At 44.0% G+C, this 6,320-nt stretch overlaps 1 pseudogene; it reads right to left on the bottom strand.

Annotated features, from left to right (window-relative positions):
- Positions 1–4,980: 4,980 nt before the first annotated feature.
- On the bottom strand, positions 4,981–6,089 carry LOC100952434 (annotated as a pseudogene).
- Positions 6,090–6,320: the final 231 nt, after the last annotated feature.

Genomic DNA, 6,320 nt, shown 5'->3' with positions numbered 1-6,320 from the left:
GGGCCCGGGCTGGGGATTCGAACCCGCCACCTCAGGTATATGTGGCTGGCGCCTTAGCCACTTGAGCCACAGGCGCCGAGCCCTCAAACTTTTTAAACAGGGGACCAGTACACTGTCCCTCAGCCCGTTGGAAGGCCAGACTGCAGGCCCCGGGGACAAATCGGCTGCTAAGCAGGACAGGCAGCGGTGGCAAAAACACCCAGCGGGCTGGATAAATGTCCTAGGCTGGCCACATGTAGCCCGCAGGACGTAGTTTGAGGACGCCTGGTGTAGAGTCAGAATTCTGAAGGCAAAGTCACATTGTAGAGCAACTTTGAATAAAAACATGAATACATAAACCAAGGATATCAAGAGTTGGAGTTAGATATAGTACACTAAGAAGGTACAGGAAAACTAAATGTTTCTCTTGGAAGCAAAATAGAAATTGTCCTGATTGCTTCCCACCCTACCCCCCCCACCCCACCCCCACCCCCCATTCTGTCTTGGACGAGTAACTCCAGGCTAGTATGATGTTCACTGTGGAAGCCAAGACTTGGCACAGAGACAGGCATTCTTCCAACTAAATTAAGATTTGCATTACTTGCTAATAGAATGGAACATTGAGCTGTAGTTGGAATTTCTTATGAAAAAAGTACAAATTAAATTGAAATAATCTACATTGATATTATGTACATCAGTTGGGACAATGGCAACACTTAGGATTTTGTCAAAGATACAGTTAAATTTGTCTCCAAAGGGAGTGAGTCAAAAGCTGCAAATTTTAGAGACTGGCTAAAACCTCACAAGCAATATAATAGATTTTTTTTCCCCTCTGGAAAGTGGCCCAGGACCCAGTGAATCTGGGGACAAACTTCAGTGCTTTTGCCAGATTCCCATTTAAAAGAGTGGCTGGGCCCTTGCCTTGAACTTTAGTACAGAGGCTATAACCTATTGGCATCCCAATGACGACTTGTAAAAGAGGCCTCATCATGCTCCCTAAAAAAACAACTTGTTCCCTGCCAAAATTAGGATTACCTTGCTTTAGGAGGAGGATACATACTCTGCTGACAGCCAAATGATAATTTGCCAGGTAACTAAACTTCATTGTGGATAGCAAAAGGAAACTCATAGAATCCAGAAGTGGGGAGACAGCCTTATAGACTATTGTTGAGGAATTTGCTGAAGGCTGCATTGAAAGTAAAATAGTAGTACCTGAGCATTTCACTAATTTAATGACCTGGTAAATTGAAAACCACATTGGTAAAGGTAAGTCTTTGGGTAGGAAGTTTAAGCCCTAAGTGTTAAGGCCTAGGATAGGCATGACAAATATGAGAATCTTTGCCACCATTCTTCCTTTCTTTACCCAGGGCAGACATGGATAGTAGAAAATTCAGTGTCAGGATCCTTCTTTATCAACATAGCATTTTAGGCAGCCACACCTATCAAGGGGAATTGTGAGGTCATTTTTGACCTATTTCTTTGTCTATGATAGCTCCCCTGTGACATATGAGGTCTGTCCAGGAAGTATCCAGGCAGGTACTATTTAAAAATAGACCTTTATTAAGGAAGATATAAGATGTAAGAAACATTGAACATAGGACAATGGCACCTCAGTCCCTTTCATAAGCACCTTGGGACCTCACCTGTTCTTCCAGCATCTCTTCCACTGTCCAAAACACTCAGCAGAATCCTTTGTTGGAATCACCATCAACTGTCTCATTGCCTTTTCCTAAATCTCATCAATGGTCTGAAATCTATTCCTTTACAAAGGTAATTTTAGTTTGGGGAAAGCCAGAAGTCATAGGGTGCCAAATCTGGGCATATAGAGGGGTTGAGTCACCTGGGTGATTTGATGTTTCTCAAAACAACTCTGCTTAACACATGATGCACTGGAGGGAGTGGATGTGTTGTTGTGATGAAGCTGCCAATCACCAGTTCCCCACAGCTGCAACCATTCTTCTTGCCTCGCATCTCTCAATCCACGAAGAGTATTGAGGTAGTACTCTTTATTAATTGTTTGACATGGAGGAGAATACTTAGGATGGACCACACCTTCCCTATCAAAAAACCCAGTTAACATGGCTTTGATCTTGCCGTAAATTTGCAGTACTTATTTTTAGGTGTGGAGAACCAAGTGTCTAGCTTCCATTGGGAGGACTGGGCCTTCGTTTCCAGATCATAGCCATTGACCTAGGACTCATCTCTGGTTATGACCTTCTTAAGGGAATTTGGTTCATTGGTGATGGTTTGAACCACGTCATTAACAAATGCAGCACACTATTCCTTTTGCTCTAGTAGCAGAAGTCATAGAAGGCATTTTGCTATAAAATCCTTTATGCCAAGATCCTGCTTAAAAATCTCAAATGCAGTAGTTTTTGAAATCTCCAGATTATCTTTTCATTGTTGCAGTTAGTCATTGATCTCTGTTGACTGCAGCCTGTGCATACTCAACATTCTCAGGTATTCTGCTTGTTGCAGGCCTTCCAGAATAGGGATCTCTTTCTGTAGGGAACTTTTCAATAGGTTCTTGACCATCTTCAAAGCATTTGTGCTGTACTTTTGTTTGCACTGCCCTCATTGCATAGTCCCCAAAAGCCTTCTGAATCCAAATAGTTTCCTCAAGGAATGTTCAAGCTTAATGCAAAATCTGATGCATTCATTGCTGTGCTTGCTCATTCTGAATCCAATGGCATCTAGTACCCCACTGACTAGTAGAATGAAGTTGTCATTGTTCAGACACATGCATTCCAATCCACTCTCCTTGGTGGCCAGGTTACAATGATGTCTTGCAAACTGTTCTCATATTAACAATGGTTGGATATTTTCTGGCTAGACCTCAAATGTTTAGTCTACCTTGAGAGGAGAGCAATCCTGAAAAGTACTTGGTTGTGGGAGAAATTCTCATCTCCCAAGAGATTGGGCAGAATCGTTGAGTCAATCTTATACTTAGGGAGTTGTCCAGGAGGCCGGAGATCCACTTGCCATGCAGCTTGCTCCAGGAGGTAGCCTTTCATGCTTCATTACTCATGGCCCTCTCCCTAAAAGTAACTGCTCTGAGTAGCTATCGGCCAAGGGAATCATTCTGTAAGGAAACGCTAACGTGACCAGGTTGCCTAAAAGAGTATGCACTCAGTTGGTGCTGACTTGGTGCTGGATTAGAACTATTTCTTTTGTTGGAAAATACTTGATACTTGAAATGAAATATGAAATGAAATAAGGTGGCACCTATGAAAATTGCTTGAAAACTTTAAAGGCCTGAACTTGTGTACTGGCGCGATGAGGATGATCATGGGAGAAAACAAGTGTTAAGCCCGCCACTCTGAATTTTTCCTTAGACTTACAATTTCTTACTTAACTATCTCTTTACAAGAAAACTAGAGTGGAATCTTTTCCCTTCTGGGAGGCAAAAATAATAAGATACATCTGCCTTGACTTTGCTATTACAGTGTATGTGTGACATCCCGAAATCCACTTTAGTGCATCTTACACACTTGTCAGATTGCTCTAACTCTCACAACACTGTCATCACTTTACCTTGCCTCCCAGGGACCTATATTGATTCTCATCTGTGGCAGAAAATCTAACTCTCCAATCTTGCACTCAAAGTCTTCCTTCAACTACCCACCCTAGCCTCCACCACCTTTCCAATGTTACCTTTTCCAAAGCTTTGCCTTGTAGAAGCAGGTATTGTTGGAACCAGCAGGCATCCAAAAATAGTGCTTATCCAACATTTGCACATTTCATAATTAGACAAACTGTAGCCCAGGAAGGTGAGGTAATACTCCTGAGACCATATGCAGCACTTCCGCTGTGGCCTGGACAACATGCTTTCCATTCCACACACACAACTTGTTTCTCTTGTCTGTCCTAAACACTGGACAGGGTGAGTATAACTGGCAGGGAACAGTATTGTATGGGATAAATGATACATGAAGCAATATTGAGAATTTAATACTCCAGTGTGCTTGCAACATACTATATAGGAAATGAACTTATGTACAATTCACTAAAGCTGGGAATGAATGTGCAAACTTTTGTTTGTTGTGTTTGATTTTGCTTTGGAAGGAACATTTGTGACAACTGTCTTCTACTTGCATTGAATGAATGATTCAGGGCTGTTAATGATTAACAGATTTATCAGAGTTTCCCAGGGGAATGGTTCAATGGATTATTGGTTGCCAAGTTTTTTGTCTGAATTGAAGCTAACAAGATCATTTCAAGGGTAATAATGTTAGGGAACTTTAGTGTAAGGACCCTGTTAATAACTTGCCCAAAGAGAATATAGGAAACCACACCTTCCTGGGAAGGTTTATGTGGCAGAAAATGGGAGGAGACTAGTAATTTAAACCTTACTTGTTGTCAGGAATGACAAAAAAAGGGGGAAAGTGAAGGAAAAGCCTTAATTATAAGAATATTGTTAAATAAATCAAAGGAGGTTTTGTAAATATTCAAATATATAATATAATTCAAATGAAACTGCTCAACTATCCATATCTGCTTTGGTGAGTAGATAAGAATATTTGTAATTTGTATATTAAATATTTGAATATAAATTACTGCTTATACTGTGTGAGAAGGGTTTTTAAAAGTTTTCTGGAGTATTTAAATCAGGGGTCCTCAAACTTTTTAAGCAGGGGGCCAGTTCACTGTCCCTCAGACCGTTGGAGGGTCAGACTGCGGGCCCCAGGACGAGTCAGCTGCTAAGCAGGACAGGCAGTGGTGGCAAAAATACCTGGCGGGCCAGATAAATGTCCTAGGCAGGCCGCATGTGGCCTGTGGGCCGTAGTTTGAGAACACCTGATTTAAATCATTACCATGAAACTGAAAAAGTAAAACGTTTCACCATTATTTTTGTATTATAACTATACATAGACTATAGTACCTATTACACTTTCCAAATACATGGAGCCTGAATGAATGAAATTGGGTTTTTTTGTTTTATTTTTTTTTCCAGTGACCTCTGAACTCTTTATTGGTATAAGGACATGCTACTCTACTGCCTCAGTGTCTCAGAACTTTGGTGTCGTTGGTCTCAGACACCACTTTGACATCCACTATCATGAGGGTGGTGGTCTTTTGGATGGTTTGCATGGAGTTCCTGCTGTCCAGGGCACCACCAATGTTGAAGTCCTCCCCGTCTTCCAGCAAGCGGCAGTAGGTGGGGATCTCAGCCTCTAGCTTGACCTTGATGTTCAGCAGTGCCTCATACTCCTGGGCCTGGCATTGTCCCTCTGCCCAGGTCTGTGCCAGCTCTGACTCCAAATGCAGCTGGATCCCATTGAGTTGCTCCATCTGCATGGTGTAGCAGGCCTCCCCCTATCTCAGGCTGTCCTCCAACCTGGACTTCTGATTTCTCATGGAGTCCAGTTCGATCTCCAAGGGCCAGACTGTAGGCGTCAGCTCTGTGAGCATTGTCTTAGCAGCTCCGTTCTCAGCTAACTGTGAAGTGACCACTGAGGTGCTCTCCTCAATCTGCTGGGACCAGGTCTTGGACAGCTCTTCTTGGTTCTTCTGAGGCAGCTCATCATACTAGGCCCACATGTCTGCCATGATCCTGCTCAGGTCCTGGGATGTGGGAGCATCTACCTCCACAGTCAACCCAGAGCTGGCAGTCTGGGCTTGTAGGACTTTGACTTCCTCCTCGTGGTTCTTCTTCATGAAGAGCAGCTCCTCCTTGGGAGCCTTGATCTCTGACTCCAGCTGCAGTCGAGTGATATTGGTGTCATCAATGACCTTGCGGAACCCATGGATATAGCTCTCCACAGATTGGCACATGGCCAGTTCTGTCTCATACTTGACTCTAAAGTCATCAGCAGCAAGACGGGCATTGTCAATCTGCAGAATGATGCGGGCATTGTCCACAGAATTTGCAAAGATCTGAGCCCTCAAGTCCTCAATGGTCTTGAAGTAATGCGCCCAGTCTCTGACCTGGGTCCCCTTCTTCTCCAGGTATTCCCGGATTTTGCTCTCCAGCCTCTGATTATCAGTCTCCAGGTTCCTCACTCTGTCCAGGTAGGAGGCCAGGCAGTCTTTCAGTTCTTGCATGGTCTCCTTTTGGTCTGGATGCCCCCCATTCTTGCCAGACCCCCGACCATCCTCATGGCCAGGTCCCCGGACCTCCAGTCGCCCCAGAAGCTGGTGGAACATGACATGAAGATCTGGGAGCCTGAGCCCCCGGTGCCTGCATAGACTCTGGCTGTGCTGCTGGAGAGCTGGACACTAGCTAGGTGCCTGGACTGAGCCCAGGGACCGGTAATTGCTGGAAAAGGTGGTGGATGAGTAGTGAAGTACATGATGTCTGAAGAGGAGAGGACGAGACTCAGGCGAACGGGGCTTTTTTT

The sequence above is a fragment of the Otolemur garnettii genome, unplaced genomic scaffold (assembly GCF_000181295.1).
Source record: "Otolemur garnettii isolate 467f Iridium unplaced genomic scaffold, OtoGar3 scaffold00089, whole genome shotgun sequence".
Taxonomy (NCBI): domain Eukaryota; kingdom Metazoa; phylum Chordata; class Mammalia; order Primates; family Galagidae; genus Otolemur; species Otolemur garnettii.
The sequence above is the reverse complement of the archived record's forward strand: the minus strand, read 5'-3'. Positions and strand labels throughout refer to the sequence as shown.